Source organism: Delphinapterus leucas, chromosome 13 (assembly GCF_059928025.1).
Source record: "Delphinapterus leucas isolate spDelLeu-1000000601 "Yukka" chromosome 13, BTC_Dleu_Yukka2, whole genome shotgun sequence".
Taxonomy (NCBI): Eukaryota; Metazoa; Chordata; class Mammalia; order Artiodactyla; family Monodontidae; genus Delphinapterus; species Delphinapterus leucas.
The window spans coordinates 78152268-78178971 of NC_143141.1; the positions used below are offsets into that span (position 1 = coordinate 78152268).

General features: G+C 40.2%; 1 long non-coding RNA gene across 1 annotated transcript; it reads left to right on the forward strand.

Moving 5' to 3' along the window:
* The first annotated feature begins 1245 nt into the window (after positions 1-1245).
* LOC111175027 (uncharacterized) lies at positions 1246-25406 on the forward strand. The gene is made up of 4 exons (XR_002644611.3): positions 1246-1345; positions 3039-3140; positions 15305-15479; positions 18575-25406. It is a non-coding gene; the product is annotated as an uncharacterized LOC111175027 (long non-coding RNA).
* Positions 25407-26704: the final 1298 nt, after the last annotated feature.

Sequence of the window (26704 nt, forward strand, 5' to 3'; positions counted from 1 at the left end):
AATATTTATCTAATTCCTCTCAGCTTTTTTATTTTTGGACACTTCTTCAATCTACCTGAGCAGCACTGGAAAAGGAAATTGTTAAAATAAAATGATGTTGCCTGTAATCACAAGTGAAATGAATTTTTCCACATGGGCTGTAGTGCGTAAAAGCCTTTTGTTTTTAAGATTTTATATATATATGTAATCGCTGAAGTTTTGAAGAGGGAAAAACAGAATCACAAACTCATAGACTCTTAGAACTGATGGGAACCTTAGAAATTATCTTACTCAGTTCCCAAATTGGGCTGTACCATCAGGATCCTCAAAAGAACTTAAAAATATTATTTCCTTTTCCTACTCAAGAGCTACTGAATCAGACTCTCTGAGGCCGAGGCTCCAGAATAGGTCATTTAAAAGCTCTCCAAAAAAACTTTAAAGAAGCTGCTGTCTCCTGATTCAATGCATCTCTCATGATTTACTGTAGAGGAATCCAAATCTCAGAGCAGAAAATTCATACAAATATTAAGTGACAAAGCAAAACACTGAACCTAGCATTTCTGAATCCTGGTGCATTACACTTTCCACTACTCCAAAAAGAGAGGAATGAAGGGCTATAAACATCCCTAGAATAATATGGATGAAAAGAAATCTCTCTAGTAAAGTGTGGAAGACCTCAGCTGACATGATGTAGGATTTCCAGATCAGACATCGACAGGGCTAGGTAAGAAGTGCTTGGCCCTTTTCAAGGCTGAAAGCTGAGGAAATCAGCACTGGCTATGGTTTTGTTGTTGTTGTTGTTTTTGGTTATTGTTGTTTTTTTGTTTTGCCACACCATGCGGCATGTGGGATCTTAGTTCCCCAACCAGGGATCAAACCTGTGGCCCCTGCATTGGAAGCACCGAGTCTTAACCACTGGACCACCAGGGAAGTCCCAGCACTGCTTTAGTGGGAAGTTGTAGTGCTGTGTCTCTGATTTTGGTCTCTTGGAGTGTAGGTTCATTGGGCAATAATCGTTTCTTTAATTAATGGACAATGTAATTAACAAACTATAGTCCTGAAATAAGCTCAAGCCAAATGATATGAAGATACAGGTGCAAGGCCTTACCCAGAAGGCTTAGGTCAGGAAAAACCCAGTTCTGTAAAATATCTACAAACCAAATCAACATTTCCTGTAAGCAGCTCTTTCTAATTGAGGAAGCTGTTCATGCCAATAACAGAGTCTCAGAATTTGGAGGCAACCTTAAAATTCATTTAGTACAAACTTTCACCCAGTCAGGAATCTAGTCCACAACACCCATGCCAGCTGGGGGGCTGGACTCTGCTAGGACACGTTCAGTGATGTGAAAATCGCTCTTTTTTAAAGGTAACCTATTTTGTTGTCTCATCTATTATTGCTAGAAAAAGTTTCACCGATTAATAAAAAGTTTTCTTCTCTGCAATTTCCAAACTTTCATACTCTTTCAGGAGGGCTCTTTTTTTTTTTTTTTAAACAAATTTGTTTCTTGTACCAATAGCAGCTCCCAAAATATTTGCAGAAAGCTATCAAGTGATCCCCTTCTGTACTTCTCCTTCTGTGCACTTCTGCTGATTTCTACCATGTTCCATAGTGTGTTAGCCTGTCATTTATATTACTAGTATATGATTCATCATACTACAGATGAGTGTATGGGACCTCTCCCACCCAGTAGACTGTGATCTCCTTCAGGATGGACAACATGATGTATTTAATCGCCCCTGTATCTCTATTCTCTAACATAATGTGTGACACAGAACAACAGGTATTTAAATATTTTTGGTAATTGAATCACACCTCATCCTACTTTCAAGTTACCTCTTCTTTGGGATAAATACCCTAAATTTCTTGAATCTCAAGGCTTCTTGAGATAAGCACTGTTTTGTTCATCATTATACCATAACATCTATCACAGAGCACTCAATTAATACTGTTGAATTAATTTGGCAATGTGTTCCAGGTCCTTCATAAATCTTATCATTGTCTTCTTCTGGACACAGTGCATTTTAAAGCCTCTTTTAAAAAATTAGTACCAACCCAAATGGGGTCTTGACGCACAGGGGGAGTATGGCTTCCCTTGAGCTAAATATTATGTAGCTCAGATTTACATTTGGCTTTTCAAACAGCCTTCTTATGCCTTTGGTTCAGGTTGACCTTAAAGTTATTGAAATCTGAAAGTCGTTTCTCATAAATATTAACAGTGATATTTGCCCAATCTTGAACAACAGTTGCTAATTTTACCTAAAATATAAAGTACAGTTTAAGGTATACAAAAGGTTATACAAGGCTATATTAAAATCTAAACATTTAATACAGCATAGTGGTTAACTACTCGGGTTCAAATTCTGGCTGTCACCTACTAGCTTTGTAACCTTGGATAAGTTACATCACTTTTGTGAACATCAGTTTCCTTGTCTATTAATTGGGCATAATTATAATACCGACTTCATAGCTTTCTTTTTAACTTGGAAAATATGTATTTGACAAGGGCTTTTGAACAGAATATATTTTTTAAAAAATTCTTATAAGCCAATAATAAAAGTCAACCCAATAAAATGAGCAAAATATTTTACACACTCCTGATAGATGGACATAATACACTAGGTCAAAGGAAGTGACACCACAGGCCTTTAGTGCTGTGGTGGTAAAGTGCGGGGGAGGGGAAGCATCCTCCAGTACTGCGATTAGGTTTACTAAGATGAGTCTTTTAGTGAGCCTATGCCTCTGGACTATGAACTTCACAAATATTTCTCAGTTATTTTTCCTCCCCCCCTTAGGTGGAACAGGATGGCTAGAGTGGGCTGGAGTTTCCCTCCTCCTAGGTCAGGTAGGCTCTGATAAAACTCTTGCTGGTTAGGCCTTGATAAAATAGTTTTCCCTGAGGGCAGACCTTGCTAAGAACAGTACATTCTGGTGCTTTTCAAAATGAGAGATTTTTCTCTGATACTCACTGTGAGGGCCTGGTAGAGCTTCTGGAGGTAAAACTGACAAAAGTGTGGGAGCCCTGCTAATACTGAACCTCTCTGGGGATTTTTACTCTCAGGTTGTCCACACCGAGCCTCCAGCAATTTGTCAATTACAGTTCCGATTTCCCTCTCCCAGCACTGGTTCTCATACAGGCTTCAGCTCACAGGTTTCTGCTCTGGTAAGCTGTGATTCTTTGGGGGTTTTTTTGTTTGCTTTGTTTCTATTTATTTATTCTTTTTAAATGAAGTATAGTTGATTTAAAATGTTTCAGGTATAGAGCAAAGTGATTCAGTTTTATGTATATACACATATATATTTTTTCAGATTCTTATCCATTATAGGTTATTACAAGATACTGAATATAGTTCCCTATGCTATACAGAAGGTCCTTATTGTTTATCTATTTTATATATAGTAGTGTGTATCTATTAATCCCAAATTCCCAACTTATCCCCCTCCCTTCCCCCTTTGGTGGCTATAAGTTTGTTTTCTATGCCTGTGAGTCTATTTCTATTTTGTAAATAACTTCATTTGTATCATTTTTTTAGATTCCACATATAAGTGATATCATATGATATGTGATTCTTTGTCTTTGCCTGTTGGTCTCTCCAATTTGGGGAACAGTAGTTTGCCCTGTGACCTCACTTCTCTTAGGGCTCTAAGAAGAGCTGTTAAATTTTCAGTTTGTTCTGCTTTTTTTTACTTGTTGTTAGGATGAAGTGGTGACCTCCAAGCTTCTTACATGCTGGATAGGAAACTGGAAGTTCCTTCATAGCCTTTTTTGTGCTTAGTACATAGCATTTTTTGAGATAGCGCATGTACAATGCTTTCTTCTATGTCTAGCAGATAGTAGATGTTAAATAAATGCTTATGATTTTACATGTTCGGGCCTATTATTCTAGTTTGGCAAGATTATTTGAACCCTGCCTATCAAAATGCTTATTAAATTGACCCTCCTAACTTTGGGGCAAATGAAGACGTAATTAGCCTGCCTCCTGAGTTTTCAGACATGGCATTGATTAAAAAGACATTGAGGGCTTCCCTGGTGGCGCAGCGGTTGAGAGTCCACCTGCCGATGCAGGGGACACGGGTTCATGCCCCGGTCCGGGAAGATCCCCCATGCCGCGGAGCGGCTGGGTCCATGAGCCATGGCCACTGAGCCTGCGCGTCCGGAGCCTGTGCTCCGCAACGGGAGAGGCCACAACAGTGAGAGGCCCGCGTAATGCAAAAAAAAAAAAAAAAGAAAAAGACATTGAGATAGGAGCTCTGATCCAAGTTATCTTAGCCATACTGATTCACACTTTTTTGGATATATTTATTTAATCACTTGCATACATGAATCTACAGCATAAACCATAAAGCTTCATTGTCTTCTTCCCTACAAATTTAATCTCAGTGTATCAACTAATATGCCGGCGTGACTGACACTGTGAGAGGCACTGTCTTGTTCTACCACCAGACATATGGCCCATGTCTTGTGTTGATGCAGGAAGGCAAAACTAGCTCTCTTGTAATCAGTAGAGGGACTACCTGTAAATTCAGATAAAAAGAGCCATCTGATCACCACTGCTGCTCTGGGCAGGACACTGCAAACCATGGTAAACTCCACGTTGCAGGAATAGGCTTGTATGCTAGAAGCAGTGCCACTATTTTTACCCTAATTCCAGAATGTCTTGTGTCAATCTCTATATAATTTGAGCATAAGTCTTGATTCTCTATGAATGCTACAAGCAACGTAAGGGCAAGCTCTGTATATCCCATCAACATCACTCTCACTCTTCCCCCTTTAAGGGAAGGAAGCTGGTGATGAGACCATCCACAGGGTCTTGTGAGATCTAAGCAGAAGTTGGCCTTTTGGAGCCCACTGATGTCTGCAAGCTCTTCTCCCCACATCACTTTTAGATCCATGGACCCAGAATGTGAGTGAGAAAATCCTTACACCAAGTGAAAATATGAGATATTGTTAAGCTTCCTGCCAGATGATACATTACTAAGACAACAATGCAATGAACACACACACACAATCACATGTCATTATTGGTCATTACTGGTATCCACATCTGAAAACAAACAATAGAACTACTCACAGCTTCTAGACCCTAGAATTCTCTTTTCAAAGCCGTCCACGTTCCTGTCTCCTGCCCACATCTCTCCTGATATACACTCTGCAAAAGCCAGTTAGAAAATATGTACTGAATATTTATGTTGTGCCTACTCATGCATAAAGCTCTTGGCCAGCTTTAGAAAGTTAAAAAAAAAAAAAAAGAAGATTTTCTGGCTTCAATGAGCTCACTGTCATCTGGAGGGAAGGGACACTACATGAAAGAGTGGTTCATCATTCTACACTGTGTCCAAGAACTGAGGGCCGGACTGCGTATTACAAACCTTAAGTGCCATAGGGCTTCTGAGGAGAAACAGCACAGTGCCCAAGGCATGACTGGGGAAACTGAATGGTAAGGGTGCCTTTGCAATTCATTGCAAAAAGATGAACAGGATTGTGTATAGTTTCCAATTTTTTTCAATCATTTAACTGCACTGCAGCCTACATACATCCTGTTGCTTCCTTTTATTCAGAAAGAAAAATAAATAAATTCAAAGCCAAAAGTTAGTTGCTGACCCCAGGCATATGCCTAAGAGAGCTGCCTCCTCTTTCCCTGGAGTTTCCAGGGTAAGTAGCCTGGTGGAAGTCAGCAGGGAAACAGGGTGAACACCAATTTGTGTGCTGATTTTATAACAAGATTATTTCCTAAATCACAGGCAAGAGTCTACATACCAAGAAAGCATTTTTGGATACAGAATTATGTTTTTAATTTATGTTGAAGTTGAATTATGATTTTGAAATCTATTTATACCACACACGCACATGCAAAATAGAATTATTTAAGCGAAGGGAAAAAGTTACTCCTCAGCTGATAAAGCCTGAAATCCCTGCCCATAAAAGAAAGGAAGAAAGGTTTAGATGTGCTTAGTAGAACTGGTTGATTTTAAACACTTAATGCATTTCCTAAAAATGTGCTCATTTAGAAATGTGTATCTTCTAAATACTTTATAGGATTAAAATGGTCTTAATGCAAAGAATTAACCAAGACTGCATCAGTGGCTATGAGCAGAAAATGGCCAGGAGATAGAAGCTGGGGTCAGAGTATCAGCAATTATTCAGTCAACTAATGTTTGTCAGAAGCTTGCCACACGTCAGGTACTGGGATGAACGTTAAGCTTTCTTAGAGACAACGTACTGAAGCAAAGCAGAAATTATTAGGAGCAAGTTAAGTTTAGATTTTGAGAGCTCTGTGTTCAGGGGTCAGTTCTAAGCAAGCAGAGAAACTCATGATGAGAGAAGCTGAGTCAGAAACCACAGGAAATATTCACATGGTGAACATTCTTAATGCACCTCAATGACCAAAGCGGGAAGAAAGGAAAGGACTGTGACTTCAAACCATTGCTTTACCGGAATTATTTTGATACTTCTAAGTTAGAGCATTTCCAACTACTTCCTATTTTAGATATGCTACATGGCAGTGATAATTTTTCTCATCCTCTGTGACCCTTCGATGTTTTTTACCAAGAAATGATCAGTTTATTTAACAAAATAAATAGATACATATATACACACACACATACATGTATGTATATTACATATACATATGAGTATATGTGTGTGTATGTATTTGTTTATATATATATGTGTATTATATATTACATAAATGTATATATGTTTGTATATACACACACACACACACATATATATGCTGGGTTAACAAGTAAATATTTTGGTGTGTTTTTAAATGCATTAGTATGGGTCACAAAACTTACTTAAATAGATGAAAACAAAGCCTAAAATTACTGAAAAATGAAATTAGTTTCATTTCTCTTTTTTCAGTTATAATTATCTACAATTACCTAAGTATATAACATTACTTATTATCTGTAAGTATCTATAGCTTAAGAAATAAGGAGATATCTAACCATTTTCCTTTCAGACTGTCACGAACGGTTAAACAATTCCAGCAAAGCCAAGGAAAGCAAAGCAAAGGGGTACCATTCCACGCAGAAACATTGCTTCTGAGACACGGGAGTGTGGAGGGGGAGGGGGAGCTGGGACAGCTGCCGGCAGGTAACAGGCGCTGGACTTAGAATCCAAACAAGAATGTCCGCTTGCTGTGGCTCAGATCCTTCTTCACAGCTGGGTTTGGCCAAGAAGAATGCCGAGAGGCTGACTGAGCTCATCTCCAAGGAACTGAGCCTAGATGTCAGTTACTCCCCGATACAGGGTCCAGTTTATAGCAGTGCGCAGGGGTTGGTCTGAGGGCTCTCATTCCAGGTGTGGCACCTGGAGCCAACAACTGTGCCAGTGGCACAGTCTTTCTAAGCTGCCTTGAGTTGAGGGCTGTGTCCCCACCGCCTGCCTGGCAGTGGGGCACAGATGGCACTTGCCCGCAAGGCCTGCCTGAGGAGCCGGGAGCAGCTCCTGAGCTCCTGTGTTAGGGAGAGCATAGTGCATATCCTCAGGCTTCCATGCTGTCCAAGAGGAGAGAGGCCCAGGATTGCAATCTCACTAGCCTCCTTCTTCTTTAACATGTGCAAAGAAAGCCAAAAACAATGAAATTAAATTCTGTTGACTTCCCTCAGAATTGCACATGAGTAGCAACTGTTAATGAAAAAGGCAAAGAAATCTCATTCCATTATCTAATTTTCTAGTCGGAGACAATAATTTGCTCTTTTCCTGACATTGTTTGGATAACAAATACTCTAATGTAATATTACTTCCAAACTCCCCAAACAAGTGAACGGTAAAACAAAGAATACAAAATCAAAATGTAAACTGTGGGGAAATTCTGGGATGAAAAAATTTGTTGGGAAGAAAACATCAGCTAGTATATTCATAATCTCTAATGAGGAGCGAGCATCCCTGATAGGAAGTCCTGGCTTGGTTTTTTTCAGTCCTGGTAATGGTGGTCTCCACACTGTACTGGCCTACAAGATGGACAGCTGGGTTAGGAGCATCTTCTCCCTATTAAAGAGGAGACCACAGATTTTTTGATAGATTCATGAAAATCTTGACTCTCATGAAACCATTCAATGCTACCAAAGTCAAATGTATATTTGGGGAGGTGTGGGATAGTGTAGTGTGGTATGGCATGATCCTGGTGAATCTTTTATTGGAACATTCCCACATCATCCCCAAATACACATAATTGAAACATGCACTGCTTATAAATATGCATCTTTATACTCCTTGAGCCACCCATTTGCCTTTTATTAATGTGCACAATTATCACTCACATCATTCAAGCAACCTTCAGTATGGACTGAAACCAAGAGGGCCACACAGCTTTCTTTCCAGAATCTGTGTTTTAGCTCTGACCAAAAGTCAGTTGACAGAGAGAAGGTCTTCTTATTGAACTTAACAGTGCAAAAAGGAAAGAACATATAGCAAAAGGCTATAAAGGTAGAAACAAAGCAATTTCAAATTTGCTTCCTTGATAAGTGACAGAGTGGACATCCCTAGACATTTAGACAACTGCACACATCCTCATACCCTGACATCTTACTGCATATCAATGTAATGACATGGCACCCATTGGCAAAATAGTGTCAATAGGATTAATCTGCAAGATTTTTGTTGTATTATATTATGACATATCCTTGCTATCTGAATAGGGATGCTGAGACTAATAGGATTTGGACCAAAGCCAAGAAAAATTTCAACAGAAAACCTATAGACCCATGAATTTTTAATTAATTTTTGGCTGGGGCAATGTTGCCATTTATAGGCTTCAGCAGGAGATGAAGTCTCCTGTGTAGTCAGGAGAACAGAAAAGACAGTGTGATCTACTGCACCATGCTGAAACAGGATATACGATGTCTTTTCACCTGAAACAGGATGTGAGATGCTTTCTCTTCACCTACCCCAATCAGCTAGTTCTGCAATTGCAAGGTCAAATCCCCAAACACTTCTGCATGTAGCTCTGAAATCATTCATGGCTTAAATACCAGAATGGGGATTACTTTTTATGAACATGACTGTTTTGTTTTTAAATTAAAAATTAACAATAGTAATGATAATATGGAAATATTAGAAACTTTAAGTACAGTATTGAAAAAAGAGGTGACACATACCAGCGGTCTATCCAAGAATGGGTAAAAAGAAGAAAGGTCTGGGAGACCTCAGGAACACTCTCCCTTAGGAAACTCAGATAAGGAGTTGAATCTGTAGAGGTTTTGATTCAACGTGAGTCAACAATGTGATGTGACTGCCAAAGGAACCTCTTTAGATGAATTAACAGAAGTATAATGTCCAGATCCATGAAGGTGGTAGGCCAGCTCTCTTACACACCAGAGTAAGTTATCTAATTCTGGAAACTAGGATGGAAAAAAAAGTAACAGTCTGTTTTGAGGTGCTGGATTAAAATAGTTAAGGGTCTAGAACTGTACGATTTAGTGCACAACTAAAAGGAGAGAGGACATTTAGCTGGGGGCAGAAGGTTTGGAAAGTTAATGGAATTCATATTGAAATATGTGAAGGTTATCTGGGAGAGGAGGGGACGGGCATACTGTATGGCTCTAAGAGGCCAAACAAAGTCCAGCTGATAGACATTGTAGTATGTGAGTTCTTTACTCCATAAAAGGGATCACTTTGACTCTTTTGGGGAGGCCATCCATTGCCTCTCACAGCAGTGCTCAGGTAGAGACGAAGCATCCACATAAGGAGGGTACAGTGTCAGACAGAATGAACTTAAAGGTTCCTCCAGTGCAGCAATTACACTCATGCAATTCCCCCAGTTCTCCACTTCTCACTCAAGGTTGTCAGAGAGCAGGTCTTCTCATGTAGTTTTCATCCATGGTTCATTTTCTTTTCATTTTCCAAAACTGCTGCTCTCATCACAGGGTGCAATAGCACACCATCTTCTCACGCATTCTTGCTCCCTAAGGAATGTGTTCCAGTTTGGGTAATTACATTCTGCCAGCCTAAATTATCCCTGCAGTTTACATTGAGTAAGGCATTTTTCTTTTAATATCTATCCTAAATTGTTGCACAGTGTTTCTGTGTACCAGTAAATATTACATATGTGCCAAGGTAATAGTCAGAACCTTGGAAACAGCTCACCCAATTTAGAGGAGAACAAGAAAAGACTAAACCTAATTAAAATTTACTTCGATTAGTCATACTCCTGCATGTTTGGGCCTTTATGCTGGAAGTTAAGAGAAATAGGCTTCCTATAACCTGCACTTATTTTCCTAGGCTTTCTGAATTTTTTCAGCTCCCATTGTTTTCCAATTCCTATTTCACCCAAAGAGCACCCCAAAACCAGTTTGTGAGTGGTTGGAAAGAGTGATGGGTCAATAGTATAAAGGTGTAGGGAAGAGGCTGAGGTTTGGCCTGGACCCCTTCATCATGGTCGTAATTCTTAAATACAGCTCTGCAAAGTCTGTCATAGTCATGGCTGTTCCAGTCAGAGGGTATAACCCTTTTACATTTTTTTCCCCTTTTGCTTGTCTGCCTCCTTGTTAAGAGTATTTATTCTAGTTACTTTCATTGCTGACCTTGGGAGTTTATTGCAAATATTATTTCTCTTGTTTGCTTGCTCTCACTCTCATACACACACACACTCTCTCTCTCTCTCTCTCTGGTCTCTGACCTCATTTCTTTAATGGTCTCAGTATCTCTGGATAGCATTTTTTCCATCCACACATCATTTTTCCATCCATGTTTTGCATTAAGGCAAGAGGCACGTCTGGGCACACAGAAGCTTGTTTGGAGGTTGTGAGCATCAGTGAACAGTTGGCACATGCTGGTACTTACTAAGGTATGTGATAGTTAATTGATCATTGGCTCTGAGGTTCTGGAGAGCAGGGGCTGGGTCTGCTTACCCTTGTCTGTCAAGGGTTAACACAAGGTCTAAAATAAATGGATGTCGAGGAAATGCTGTTTGAACTGATATGAACTGAATGGAAGAAGTGAACTGTATGAGTAAGACTCTAAACTTCAAAATCCCAAAGCCCTCTTAGGCATCCTGCCCCATGTCTGTGAGCTCTTAATTTCCAAGCTCACCCTTCCTCCTTCAAGACAGACCTGGAGAACCGGGAGATCTCAGTTCTTGCTTAGACCCTGCTACAGACTCCGTGTTAGTCTTAGGAAAGTCCCTTCCTTTCTGGGCCTCAGATTCTCTAAAAGTGAGGAGGGCAGGATGACATCATGCCCACTGTGGTCCTTCAGGCTCTGACATTTCATGTTTCTCCGGGCAGATGCCTTAACTTACAGTGAACAGCAGGCAGGTATGACTGGGCTGCCATTCAGGCCTGAAGTCGCTAATTAGGCAAGGAACACTACATACGTTTTACTTCATCTGAACTTTAGATAGTTTTTGCTTTACAGTTTACTCTTTCTTCCACACAATTTCCCTATCTATTCTAAACTGATTCACAAATGGTTGCAAGAATTTGGGGGCTTACGTTGACTGTTCTGCAATTCAGACAAGTGATTAGAATATTCCCAGCACATACACTTAATCAAAACAAGCCCAATTAAGCTCACTACTCCAGATTCCACCTCATTAGCTTTCTGTTCCTAAAATATAACAGATGTCATTGCTGCAGGCCCGGAGGTACAGACACATTTTTCAGCTAAGCACTTACAATGCAACATAAGTTAGAGGAAGATTTAATTATTACTTTCATTGTCATGGCTTCCTATGGAAGCTCATTTTTCACTTAATAGCAATCTCTTTCTACCTAGTTGCCCACTGCCACCAAAATACCCTGTCTTTCTCCTCAAATAGTGAGTTCATAAAAAGTGTTATTCCCCTCCTCTCCTTTTTTGCCTCTTTTGCCTCTCCTTTTTTGGTAAGTTGATTTTGGTTGCTCCTGAATTTATCTGACCCTAAACTTTTATTAAGTGAATGGAAGAGGAAGAAACAGAATGCAATGATTCCCTCTCCTTTCTTAGTAACACTTGGGCTTGTGTATTGGCTACTCTGGCACCCACACTCAAAGAATCGTTCACAGCTCGATTTTTTCCCACTGCTCTTTGCACAATGTTGTATTGTAGCACCTAGTTTGCATTGCAATTCCTTTTATCCATTTGTTTTCTCCTCAAGGCCATCAACTCTTCTAAGCCTGGGCCCTAGCCCTTTTTGTTTCGTATTCCCAGCGCCAAGCACACACTGGTACACACTGGATACTTGCTTTGAAGAGTGAAAGGAAAATAAATAAAAGGAACTGAATCAAATTCTGCTCTGAGCAACACAAGAAACAAAAATGCTTTATGTGACAGGGGGAGTTGACAGCTGATTCTTATAAGTGGAATAATTACTGATTATTTGTCCAACAAGCAGATAGCTGTAAATCTCAAGTCTTATACAGCAGTCACTGATCCAATCAATTTTCTAATCAATGTCATCACCAGGTCACTTGTTAAAAAATTACATACGTTCTTATTTATTGTGGAAATGCCATATTTTGAGATTCTAACATTCAGAGAAATAATGAGTGTTCTGGCATGTCCTACATACAAGCAGCCCCCCACCCCCCACTACTCTCACAGCCCACAAGAAGTATGTCACACTGAGCCTCCTTTTCAAGGTAAATTTAGCACTTTACATGTTTCAGAATTGGGTTTTATCCATGGATATGTCTCTTTCTCTTTCTCCCCTCATTTTGTATTTTTAGGTAAATACTTGTTCTCTAAAGAGACCCTACATAGTTTTCTTCCTAGAAACAGTAAATAATAAGAAAGACTCTAATACAGCCATACCCTATAGACGTATTGCTTATTTTTCCTTTAGATTTGCAGGTGTCTGTGGGCTTAGAATTTATAAATCAGACACATACCATACAAACACATATGCACATAGTGAAAACATAAAAAACATTATTTGTGATTTTAAAAACTGACAAGAACTTGTACATCCAAAAGAGTCTCTTTCTTTTCAGTGGAGTCTTCTTGGTGAGTGGAAAATCATTCCCAAAATGCTAACCTCACTCAGAACTCTCCAAAGCCTCCTTTAGGAAATTTCTGAAAAGTTATGTGTGAGTCAGCTCAGTATATTGTATACTGCCATATACTGCCATAACAGTATACCACAGAACAGGTGGCTTAAACAATAGAAATTTTTGTCACAGCTCTGGAGGCTGGAAGTCCAAGATCAAGGCACCATCCAATTCAGTTCCTGGTGAGGACCTGCTTCCTGTCACCTTTTCAACGTGCTCTCACGTGGCACCTTTGTGTGTGGGCAGAGAGGGAGCCACTGAGCTCTTGAGTGTCTCTTATTAGAAAGGCACTAATCCCCTTGGACAAGGGCCCCACCCTTGGACTTTATTTAACCCTAATTACCCTCTATGAAGGCCCCATCTCCAAATATAATCACACTGGGGACTAGGGCTTCAAAATAGGAATTTTTGAAAACAAAATCTTTGGTCCGTTACAAGCCAGTTTCAGGAAAATAGTACAGAATTTCAACTGGATTGCCTTGAAATTGGAAACTTTGTGTTTCAAGAGGAGAAGACATTGCTTTTCTCTTTAGTTACCCTTACTCATCTGGCTTATTCACCTGACTTGGCTTCAAATAATCTTTGGCAGTTTCTAATATTGAAGTTCATCAACATGTAAAAAATTATCACTATGGAAGAAAAAAAGAATTATTACAGAGTCTGAAGACAATTTTCAAGGAGGAATTCAGTATTTATTTGGGATGATCGTCATATGGTTGGAATTAGCGTATAGAAGTCCGGGTTGACTATTACACTGTAAGGAGAAGCATTTAATCAGATTGAAGATGTGTGGTATGTTTATCAAGGCAACCAATGGCCTGTGTGTATAGTTATACCTTCTAGTCATAATACATCTACAACATACCTGTAATTAAATAGCATCATGTTATATAACAGGCAGCAGAGCACAGTGAAGGTAAATACTAATGATATTATTTTTAAATTCCTTGAAAGTAGGAGAGTATTTGTCTTGTTCATGACTTTATCTCCAGGGCCTAGAATAATGCTGAGCAAAGCATAGGCACTTAATAAATGCTTACTGAATTGAATTGATACATAATTCTCTAAAAGGCCAACTAATTGGGTTCTGTTAAACCTGAAGCCTCTTCAGTACAAAGCAAGGATTGTAAAACTAGATCCCTCAGGGCAAATCTGGCCTGCCACCTGTCTTTGTATGGCTGTGAGCTAAGAATAATTTTTACATTTTTAAAAGGTTCGGGAAAAATTAGAAGAATAAAATTCTGTACCACTTGAAAATTATGTGAAATTCAAATTTTAGTGTGCTTTATTGGAACACAGTGTCAACATAATGATTTTATTAACAAATCTAGATTTAGTAAGGAGAGATTTTATTCAACAGGATTATTGCCAGGCAGGGGGGTGTGGAGAACGATTACAGTAGGGAAAGGGGGAATTTTGCAATAGAAGGAAGGCTCTGACCATAAATCAGCAAGCATCTTTAGGCAAAAGGGGATTTTCTTTTCTAGAAAGGAATGAACAAGGTTAGAAAGAACTGAGTGTGCGGAAGTGAGGTAAAAGGGTGGTGTAATCTGACTGTAGGTGGAAAGAAAGACTATTTCATGCTGAGACCAACCTGTTTTCTCGGAGCAGTCCTTTAGGAGGGGCTGTATGCCGGCTCAGGTGAGGGCAGGCTAAAGTTCAGAGGCCTAAGCAAAGGTGAGACTCTTAACCGAAGTTTTGTTAAAAAGCATTTTGTTCCCGTTCATCAGTAGGGACAAAACTGTTCAGCTAATTATTTATGAGGCAAAAAATAGGAATCTGGAGGGTTTGTGCCTGGCTATGTCATAGGTAAACATGGGGGCATCCCTGAGTCTTATCTAAGTCACAGGCAAAGGTGCTTCTTTGCAGTAAACCATTTCCTAGAAGACAGCAGTGGTGAGGGGTGGTGGGGGGTGTCCTTATCCTTTCTGTTTTCCAGGATCACAGGGCTCAGGTGAAATTCACCATTGTCAGTAGCCATGCTCATCCATTTCTGTATTGCCTGTGGCTGCTTCCACGCTGCCATGCAGAGTGGAGTAGTTGCACAGAGACCTATGGTCCGCAAGGCTAACATTTACTATTGCTGTGTTACAGAACAAGTTTATCGACTCTCATATAAAGAAATTGTGGGGAGGGGAGAAGGGAGGAGGAATTTTGGTTGAATCAGTAACCATTTGGAATGACATAATATACCAAAATAAATATAGCTTAGCAAACTCTTACTCAGCCTCCCAGACTCCAGTGCCCTTCTGACTCCTGCTACAGGAAGTAGCCTCCTCTGGGTGCCCAGGACACCCTCCCATGCCCCGCTCCTGGCACTCACTGTATTGCAAATGCCCATCTCCTCTCCAGGTACTTAATTCCTTGAAAGAAGAATAAGACTTTGCCTTCTTTGAATTCTTAAAACCTAGCACAGAACCTGGAAATCTGGAGAATGAAGAAAACAACACGGGAACAAACAAACTTTGATATTCAAAGTCATTACTAACAACGTATTGCCAAAAACAAGTCTGGCTCCAGGGAGAAGGTAAGAACAATCTTTAATCACACCGTGCATATGCAAATAGCTACTGTTCCAGTGCACAGAAACACTTTGTTCTCTTTAGTAGGTTAAATACGCCTCTCCACAAATGTGTTAACATCCTTCCTTTGCTTAGCAAATCCTCTTTTCATGATCTGTTCAAAGGTAAACTTTATCCCCAGTTGGATTAGCATAACCTCCATATCTGTGTGCATGTATTAAGCTCATCTCACCCATCTTGAAAAGAAATTACTCTTCAGCGCCCACATTCACCTCAAATATCAACTAACTTTTCACTTTCAGAGTCAAACACCTTTAACAAGTCATTTACATTGTCTCTCTGAAAACTTACTTCTACCTTTCATAACTTTCCTGATAGCAAGTCTCCTTTAGGGGCTCTTTCTTTGCTGACTCTTAAATGCTGATGTTTCTCCAAGTTTCCAGGTAGCTTCTCCGCTAATGCTATGAAGTCTTCACGAAAGTGCTCACTTCCATGGCTGAAAGGACTATCTAAAGGCTCATCACAGACAAATCAGCACTTCCAGGACTTAACAGCATCTGTGAGTTCAGGGACTATAATTACACATTGTCTACTAGATAAACACCTCTACTTGAATGGCCCAAAGACAATTAAAACTTAGCATCTCTACAACTAAAAAAAGAACTAAAGCCCTTTTCCTCCCTCTCAGAGAATACCACCATTATCTACCCAGAATGTTCCTTATAGAATTAGTCACCAAACTTATTGGTTTTACTTCCTAAACGGTTCCCAAATATCTTCACATCTCACAATTCTACCTGCCTCTATAGTGCTTCTCATAACCATACCTTTACCTGGTTTTATCCCTATAACAGCTTCCTAACAGGTTTCCCAGCCCTCAGTATTATCCATTGTAGAACATCTTTCCTTCATTCTAAAGTGCGAATGTGATCAAGGCACACGTCTGCTTAAAAATACTTTAGGATAAGTCCAAACTCCCTCCTATGATTTAAAAGAACCTTTGTGATCTGGGACCTCCAGACTCATGTCTCACTTTCCTCTCTCTGCATCCCTCTCCCTTGCACCAGGTCACTCACACACACTAGCCTCCAGCCACACAAAAGATTTTTTTTTTTTTTCTGAATACGCCTTTCTCTCGCCTCCAATCCTTTCCACAGGATGCTTTATCTTTGCACAGTACCCTTTCCCCACCCAACCTTACCTTTGTTCCCTGCCAATATCTATTCAGCATTCATATCACAGCTTAGACATCCATTTCTCTAAGAAATTTTCTGTATGGCTCCTGCCCTACCACCACTAAGTCTGTTAGGGGGCCTTCCTATCGCTCTCTTAGAACCTGTACTTCTCCTCCCCCAGCACATATCACGTTGTGCTTTAATTGCCTATATCCTCATCTAGATCACACATAATTGGCACGTTTGGTGAAATCAGAACACATGTTTACAGTGGCTTGTCACGGATCCCTGAAAACTGGTACACTACCTGGCACATGATTGGTATCCAATAAATAAGTATAAAATAAGTGAAAGCATGACATCTGCTTGTCTGCACTTCAAAGGAAATTGGTGAAAGAAATCCCTTCTTTTGTCTCATTCAAAATAACTGGTACCGATTATTAAATAAGTGATTAATTTACAGGCCCAGATCTATGGAAATAACTTGAAAAAAACTAAAAAGCCAATGAGGCATGAAAGAATTTTCCACCCAGAAAGCCACTGTTGTTTGGTTATTGTCATTGTTTTTGTTGTTACGTAGATGAGTCTTGTTTCTTTGGTTGAATCTGGTAGTTGGGGGTGAGGTCCTGGAATGATAACGTTCATAATGAGATGTTCTTAAATGCTAAGTGAAGTGTACGTGTGCTTCAAACTCGTGGCCTTCTGTGAGTTCTTGTTCCATGCGGGCAATTGCTTCCCTTTTCCTGTACGTATGCGCTATCTGTTTTTTGAAGCCCACCTTGAAATGTGTTAACCTTGCCTCTGCTTCACTCCCCTCGGAACCCACATGCATGTCATACGCATTTCATTCCCCCACCCCCAGCAAATCTCCAGAAAATTGGAATGGAACTTTTAAAAAGATACAAATCATTGTAGGTTTGGCATCACCCACATCATCCATTTCAGTTGATTTGCTATTAGCATCTGTGACGAGGCTTGGAGGTGGCTGCCAAACCTTGAATGTCACTGAGATGAAATTTAGCTGGTGGGGCTGAAGCCAGGCTGATCACTGCTCAGACTGTGAAGCTTCATGATTGTCCTCTCTTGTTAGCATGCCTCTGTTTGAGCACAAAAAGCATAGACTGCTTTGCAAAATCTATCTTAATTAATCATAAATAGTGCCTGATGGGAAGATTGCTGCTTTCATCTTAGTTAAATAAAACACAATCAATAAATCCTTTTCTTGCTCCAGGTTTTCACACTATTGTACAGGTTGCCTCCTTACATATTTGAGATGCTGGAGGTCTAATCGCATCAGTGTGTTACTGATAGCCTCATTAGGCTGTATCATCAAGAGCTGTTCCCAGCCCCTTCTCCACTGGCAGAGCCAAGTCCCTATGAGTTAAATGGGGACATTGGAACGGCAAAACAATTCCACTCCTTTCCAGCAGCTAATTAAGAAGGAGTGTAAAGCATTGTGCTAAAGAGTTTGGTGAGTTTGCCTTGTAGCTCTTCAAGGGTGACCTTGCAGCAAATGGTGAAAGTACCGAAGAGAGTCACTGTTGCGTGGTAAATGGTCATCAGGAAAGTTCACATGCTACCAAATGGGTGGCTAAAGGTGCTAGAATGAGCTTGCCTTCTTCTCTGCCCCTTTGAACTCACAAAATTTCCTTTCCGTACAAATATAGAAGGCAAATAATGAAGAACTTAACAATCTACTTAAATGTACAATATACAATCAGCCTCTTGCACCAGTAATATAAATGCTACGTATTGGGGCTTAAATACAGCAGTTTACCATGGAGCACCCATGTCATATAATGGGGCTGTGTATCTGCATAACGAATAGTGTAATTGCCTTTCTTTCTTGCCAGCCTCTATTTACAGAGCTTAAAAAAAAGAAAAAAGCTAAAATTTCAATTTCCTATCTTCTCTTACGGCTTCAGGTGAGGCCCTCTGATACGGTTCTGATCAATGAAATATAAGGAGAAACCTGCTGATACCACCCCCTCTTCCATCTTCTTCCTGCCTGGTGAATGGGGAAATGAAGCAGTACTTGGAACCAGGAAGACAAAAGCTACGTGCTGAGGATGGCAAGTTAGGAAGACAGAAGGAGCCTGATTTCTTGATGCATCTGGATCAGCCTTACAAACCCTAAATTTCCTATGCCCAGACTTCTTAGTGCATAACATAAACTCCTGTGTGTTTAAGTTACTATTCATCAGGTCATCTGTTTCAGATAGCAGAATCCTATCCTTTCTGATGGAGAACACAAATGACTGGTGATTACTTTCTGCCTTTTTTCTAAAAACTCCATAGCTCGTTTACTCCATGGGTTCAAACTCTGTATCTGAGCATTGACAGAAGAGTGCCGTGTACAAAGAAATCAGACCTAATTCATCTCGTCTTTTGAAAAATGCAATGTATTCTTAACATACAGGAATTAATGCCCCGAAGACCTTATTCAATTCTCAAATTCACAAATACCACTTGTATTAGTCAGAATCTACTCAGGAAAACAAAAACTACCCTACGTACTTATCAGAAGGAATTTAACAAAGGGGATTTAATATGGGGAAAGAAGGGGCAACACTGAGATTACCGGGAGATAACAACAGCAGGGAGCAGTTGCTACTCCTAAAGCTGGAGGGGCAAACGAGAGGAGGCAGATGTAAGGAGTACTTAAGAGCCCAGAGGGGGAGCCTCAAAGAGTTGGTGGTCAGATCTTGAAAAGGAGACACTTCCTCGGAAGTGAACACATTTAGGGTCGCAGAGGAGCCTAATGGAGTTCGGGCACAGACCTCTGAAGAGGCGGCATTGCCCGATTGCTCTGGTACGTTTAAGGGGAGGTGATGAGGCTTGTTCCAGGAGTGCTGAAAGACACCGCGCCTCCTGCTGCAGCCAGGGTAACCTGCACAGGCTAAAGAGTTGCTGCTGCTCGGGTGATGCTGACAGGGCCAAGAGCACCCAGGAAAAAGAAAGTGTCTTCTCCCCTCCTTCTCCCTTCCACTCTCTTTCTTCTACTTCTTATTGGCCAAACCTAACAGGAAGCAGCTGGAAAGAGTCTGGTAAATGTAGTTCACAATGTTCCAGCCCCAGCATCACATCCCAGAACATGGCGTAATGGCGGTAGATTAGGAACTGTGACAATATACGCATAGAACTAGCGCAACCGAAAATGCAATAAAGAATAACTGAAGCATTAAAGTGATCCCATAGTGGTGGTATTAGAACAAAGGTTACTTCTGTAATTATCCAGCAATTCTTCCATAAAACCAAAATTCTACTTTTCAGGTTAAAAATGGTCATTAGGGCTTCCCTGGTGGCACAGGGGTTGAGAGTCCGCCTGCCGATGCAGGGGGCACGGGTTCGTGCCCCGGTCCGGGAAGATCCCACGTGCCGCGGAGCGGCTGGGCCAGTAAGCCATGGCCGCTGAGCCTGCGTGTCCGGAGCCTGTGCTCCGCAACGGGAGAGGCCGCGGCAGTGAGAGGCCCGCATACCGCGAAAAAAAAAAAAGGTCAGTAATTTTAAAAATTACCAATGTTATTTTCCTCATTTTTTTTCAAAATTAATACATAGTCATTGTAGGAAGATTAGAAATGGTTAAAAAAATTAGAAACTACCTTTAATTTTATCATTTATATTTCTGATATAAATACTGTCAGAAGTTTCACAACTTTAATAAACATAGATAATATTTATTGCAACCCATTAATCACCCTTTTAAATGCTTTGCATGTAATGTATCTTTTAATCCTCAGAACAACCCTGTGAGTTAGGCCCCTCAGCCATCAGACAGCAGATACATCACCAAAGAACCAAGACTTGAATTTGCGCTGTGGAATGATAAGAAATGCATATATTGGTCTCTGCCCCTGGTTCCTGACATAGAGTTCCTTTGGGAACTCACAAGGTTTTAACCCTTGCAAATAGGGGTGTTAGGAGAATCTTTTGTTCTAACATATAATCTTTGACCCCCGTTTCTGACACAGAGTTCCTAAATCCTTGGAATTTCCTGGGTGATAGCAGTGTCTTTTCTTCTAATGAGGTAACTCATTCTGAGCTTCTGGATAAGGGCTGGGTCACCAGAAAGACCAAGCCATAATTAGAAGCTTGGAATTTTCAGGCCCATCTCCCATTCTCCAGAGAGGGGAAAAGGGCTAGAAATGGAGCTAATAATCAACCATGCCTACATGATGAAGCCTCCATAAAAATCCCACTAGCATGGGGTTTGGGGAGTTTCTGGGTTGGTGATCACATGTATATGCCAGGAGGTTTGCACATCCCAACTCCACGAGGACAGAAGCTCCTGTTCTTGGGACCCTTCCAGACCTGACTCTATGCATCTATTCATCTGGCTATGATCTGTATCCTTGATCATACCCATTATTATGTAAGAAACTGGTAAACATAAGTGTTTCCCTGAGTTCTGCAAGCTGTTCTAGCAAATAATTAAATCTAAGGGGGAGGTCATGGGGAGCTCCAATTTGCAGCCAAGTCAATTTGAAGTTGTAGGAACCTAGGGACCTACTACTTGGGATTAGCATCTGAAATGGGGGGCAGTCTTGTGGAACTGAACCCCTTAACCTGTGGGTCTATGTTAACTCTGGTTATTGTAAATTAAATTGAATTATAGGACACCCAGCTAGTGTCACAGAGAATTGCTTGACGTGGAAAAAAATGCCACACATCTGATGTCAAAAGTGTTGTGAGTGTAGTAGTAGAGTGAGAGAGCACTGAAGCTGTGGTGGCTTGAAGTCCACAGCGATAAAGTGCCCTCCTTTAACTAGTATTACTGCCCAGGTGACAACAAGGCATGCCAGTGCCCGCACTAGAATGGCTCTCCATCTGAAAGATAAACCTTGAGCTAGCACCAGAATTGATCCCCAGTGTCTCCCCAAGGGCAATGGGAGCACTGAATTCTTTTCCTTTCTCAGTCCTTTCCCATAACCCACCCTCATCTCCTTTCTTGCTTCTCCAGGTTCATGGTTGATAGTAGAGCTCCTTCAGGAGCCTCTGCCATTTTACTTCTCAGGAAGACTTTTCCTTCTCATAGAACAAGCTACCAGCTGGCCAGTCTTTCCTCGAACTGACTTCCTCTTCCGTTACACTCAGAAACTCCTGACTTGCAGGTGGCACGCGTTCTGGCCTCTTGGCCTGACGTAACTATTATCCCTTTATTTTGATGTTCTTTTAAAACGTTAGTAGAAATTCAGAAACAATTGTAGTTCAGTGCCTATGAACAAACTGCCACATTTACCAGAACCAAATTACCAGTTTCTATGACCTTGTCAATCTCGTTATTCTCTAATTCAGAAGTTCATTTATATTTCCACAATTAGTCTGAAGTGTTCTTTCAGAGTTAACATTTATATAAGGATTTATATTCCCACATCCTAGCAAAAAGAGTGTGATTCTGAAGCATTACAATATTACAGGTCACATCATTTGCAGATAGAAAAAGTTGTGAAAACTAGATGAACAATGTATTTCTAAGCACTTTCTAAATGATGGTGGACCAGGTACCCCCTGTGAATTTAAAAATTTTATCAAAGGAAGTAAATAATTTAATTTTATCAAAGGGAGGAAATATCTATGATTATCTTAGGCTCAGATCGTGGGATAGAGTATCTGTCAATCCAATGCTAAGTGCAGTTTTGCAGGGCCCATAGGGTAGCACTGAGGCAAAGGGAATAAAAATGAGAATGCCGTATGAGGATGAGACTCGGACAAGCAGTGCAATATCTATCAGAGAAACCAAACTTATATGTCAGTCAACAGTAGAGAATACCGTTTTCAAAACACCAGGAAAAGTTTACGTCATCATGGTGTCTTATAACTGCGAAGTGAAGTCTGTATCTACCTTTCGTGTTCCTGAATATTCTTGCTCAAGGTAACAGACATGTGCAGCAGGTCTCCACTGGTAATTTTCCAAGACAAATTTGCTTGTCTAAACATGGAATTATCCATGTGTCCTAACAATTCCTACTTAGATCCTGTAGGTCCTCCCCTTGCCACTAAAGAGTGACTTTATTAGTCATTATTAATAGCTGCAAAAAATCACCATGTAATTATTTAGAAAATATAATAAAACAAATTCCGTTAAATGAAGGTAATGGAAAAACGAGGAAGGATCTTTAAGGATTTAGGTCAAGGGGTCATCATGATGACATTCTGCAAGTTAAATAAAAGAATTCTTTATCTCACAAGCTAGTCCATCTTCTCAACAAACAGAATACATATTTGTCACTAGAACTGTAATACAAATTAGATCATAATAATAATAACTGCTAGAGAATTTGCTCAAAACTGAAGATGCAAAAGATGGAAGAGGACTGCGATAATGAATAAGAACATAAGGATGAAGGATAAACTTCAGCAAACAAAAAGCTGAAACTGGGAAAGTCACCTCATGCTGTCGATATTAAAAATGGGCCCATCAAGAAATCTGCCAATGTGCAAATACAGCTCTTCATCAACCTGCCAAGTCAAATAAGAGCTAAAATGATGGTCAGATGATGGGTACAAATCCATCCCCATCATCCACCTGGATGTCTATGAAAAATGACTTGAAAGAATGTCTAACTGACATTAAAGATTACTAACTAACTGGGTATAGGCATCAAAAATCAACAGGGCAGATGAAAATTATAATGCATTCTCAACTTGAAGACCAGGCAGGAAGTATTCTTTTTCCTATTCTTCAGTTTGGATCTCAGCACAACTTTTACACTCCCCTGAGGGCAGTGATCCAAGCCACTGCATTACCACTTTTATTAGACATATCCCCAATTCTCTGAATGGATTTGACTCTGAATATGCCCCAGGTACTTAAAGCTAACACTCTAAGTAGTAGGAGATGAGGAAAGGAGAGACAAAGGGGCAAGGCAAGGTTTTGCTGGATTAATGAGGCTATTTAGGCTCGGAACAAAATCATATAAACTTAGGATGTGAACTCTATCCACCTGTCTTATGTCATTGAAATCCACCCAATATTATGCCATTTGGAAAGCATATCATATATTAAGTTGAATTTAGCATGTGTCGTGGCCTCTCAAATTGGAATCATATTGGTCACCTCCTTTGAAAGTAATTAGTTGATTGGCTGGGTTTACACAGAGGAATCCAGGGTATGTAAGTCCACTTAACTTATATTCTAAGTCAAAATGTTGCTTTGGATCTAAATGTGACATTTCAATCAATCAGCAGCAATTATTACCCATTTACCTAAGATCTTGTGTTCAAAGAAATATAAGGAAGATCTTGGGGAGATCACAATCTAATTGATAAAATAAGAAAATAATTATTTTTTAGAAAAACAACCCAAGCAGGCCATTATAATTCAGCCCTTAACTGTTTAGTAGGGACTGCACATTCTTTAAGAGTTTAGGGAAGGTGACTGCAATGTTGAGCTAGAGCAACCAGAGAAACCTGAATTGCAGTGGTAAGATCTGAATGAAGCCTTGATCAATAGGATTTGATTAAGTAGAAAGGGGAGAATATTTTAGGCAAGGGAAACAGCACAAGCAGAGACAAGAAGAGAAGAGGGGGAAGAATTTTTTTCCTTTAACTACAGTGAATAAGCACTTCTCTGACTTTTCTTCATTGTTTTAACAACTATCTGTGAACTAGTTAAATGATGAATAGCCCCAGAAAAAAAGGTGAAGCATACAAATGAGTGATAGTAGATATTTTAAAAAAAAGAAAATCATCAGGAGTTGTAACCATAAAAGAAAAATTAAATTGCTGGGACTATATAATGGATTCAAATTTTCAATCACAAACTGATACATGCAAAATTGTAATTTATTTTTCTATAGCCAAATATAATTTCTATCATTAAGCTCCCATTCCTGCTCAGAAGCAGAAAACTGACATCAAGTTGCCTTCAGGTAAACTTCTTCTCATTCAGGCACTTCTCAGTCAATTCAGGTGTATAATGCAGCCGTATTCAGATTTTTAAAACCACTCTCAGATTTTACTCTCTCTCTTCCTTTCCCCATATGGATTCAAATCTCTAGAAAACTTAACTGCGATGACAAAAGCAATAATGGAGAAAAAAGGAGAAGCTCTATTCCATAGTCTGTTTATGGTTACATCATAAGCTGACCTTCTGTGAGATGTGCTCTGTCTTATGTGGTCTTCAGACACATCCCCTTCATGCTGATACCCACTGAGGTGAAAAGTCATCTGGCCAAAGATTTGGGTTGACGGTTTCTATTCCTGTTATTTTACAGAGGTGTCCTAAGTCTTGCCTCAGCCTTCGGTTTGTAGATCCAGTATGATTACTTGGGGCTGTAAGTGAAAAAATGTTGCCTGCCATATCAGTAAACAAAGGATATTGCAGCCATCAAGCCACTACAGCCCCCAGATGGTGAGCCCTGAGGGAACTCAGAATGGAGACAAATGGGCTGCCCACTGCCAAGCCCTCAACCACTACAGTCACCCCAACTGTGTACCCCGAAGGGATTCAGGATAGAGAAAAGCAGGATACTGGCCTCAGATAGCTGAGGTGCTTATCAAAGGAATGATCTCAGTAAGCCCAGACTCTTGCAACTTCCCATACACAGAAAAGCATTAAATTCCTTAACTTGAGATGTTACTGTTTTCTTGAATTAACAGTAATCTTTTGAAGTTCTGACTACCAGCCCTGTGTTGCAAAAACTCCTATCTATCCTGGCTCTTCCTTTACCTCTTCGGAGCAGTCCCTCAGAGCTATCTGAGAGGCTGCATCCCGGGCTTAAGTCCTCAGTTTTCTCTGCCAAATAAAACATAATTCTCAACTTTTAGGTTGTGCATTTTTTTTCAGTTGACAGTGTCTTCCTTGTTCATACCCTAACGCTTTTGATGCTTTCAGTCCTCCTTTAGCCCTTCTACACCTTTCCCATGGCACTGGGAAGGTCAACCTATTCTGCTAGCCCATCCTGAAGCCCTAGAAGGCTTGGAGTTGCCAGCAGACACTCACTTTGCTCCTAACAAACCACTGAGCATCTCTGCTCTACAAATTCTGCTTTATGTCCAAGAGACATATCACCTATCATTTGCCTATCATCAGAACTCTGGGCTGCACAGGCAAAGCTCTGCTAAACACCGATCCTGCTAATATTTGTCCACCCCATCTTCATGCCCAATATCCCCAGGGGGGTGGTGCAAACAATGTCACAAACCCAATCAATGCCCTCTCTTCTTCTCTACCCCTTTCCCTAATTGGAGGATTTATGATTGACTTCATTCTGGAAGCTGGGTAGGAGAAGGAAATTGGACGTACCACACCTATTCTCATTTTTAATTTTTGCTACTTTATAGGAGCACCTTATGAAGTTAAACACAAGGAATATGGCATACCTATTATTCCTCCTCTGGACAGTTCACAATTGAAAGGGTTATCAGCTACTAAATTAGGAGGGAGAGAAAAAGGATAACATACACCAAAATTATAAGTCACCAATCAGTCTACCATATGTAAGACGTTTAATGTCAAAAAGTAAAATAATAAACTGAAATGTAATGGTAACTTAAGACTCAACCAAGCTTTGGGTATGACATCTATTACCCTGAGACAGGAATTCTATTCATTCATTCATTCATTTATTTGTTTAATTATATTCATCAAACACCTATAAGTGGCAAGGTGCCTGGATACACCAGGAGGGAAGTTTCCTGCTCTTGTTAAATGAACATTTATACTGGGAAGATATACAATACACAAGTAAACAAATAATTACTAACAGTTGTTAAGTGCCATGAGGAATTAGGATATTGGGAAAAAAACTCTGGAGGTGGGAAATTGGTTCAAGATGGCAGAGTAGAAGGATGTGTGCTCACTCCCTCTTGCAAGAGCACCAGAATCACAACTACTTGCTGAACAATCATCGACCAGAAGACACTGGAACTCACGAAAAAACATACCCCACGTCCAAAGACAAAGGAGAAGCTAAAATGAGATGGTAGGAGGGGCACAATCACAATAAAATCAAATCCCATAACCACTGGGTGGGTGACTCACAAACTGGAGAACAATTATACCACAAAACTCCATCCACTGGAGTGAAGGTTCTGAGTCCCATGTCAGGCTT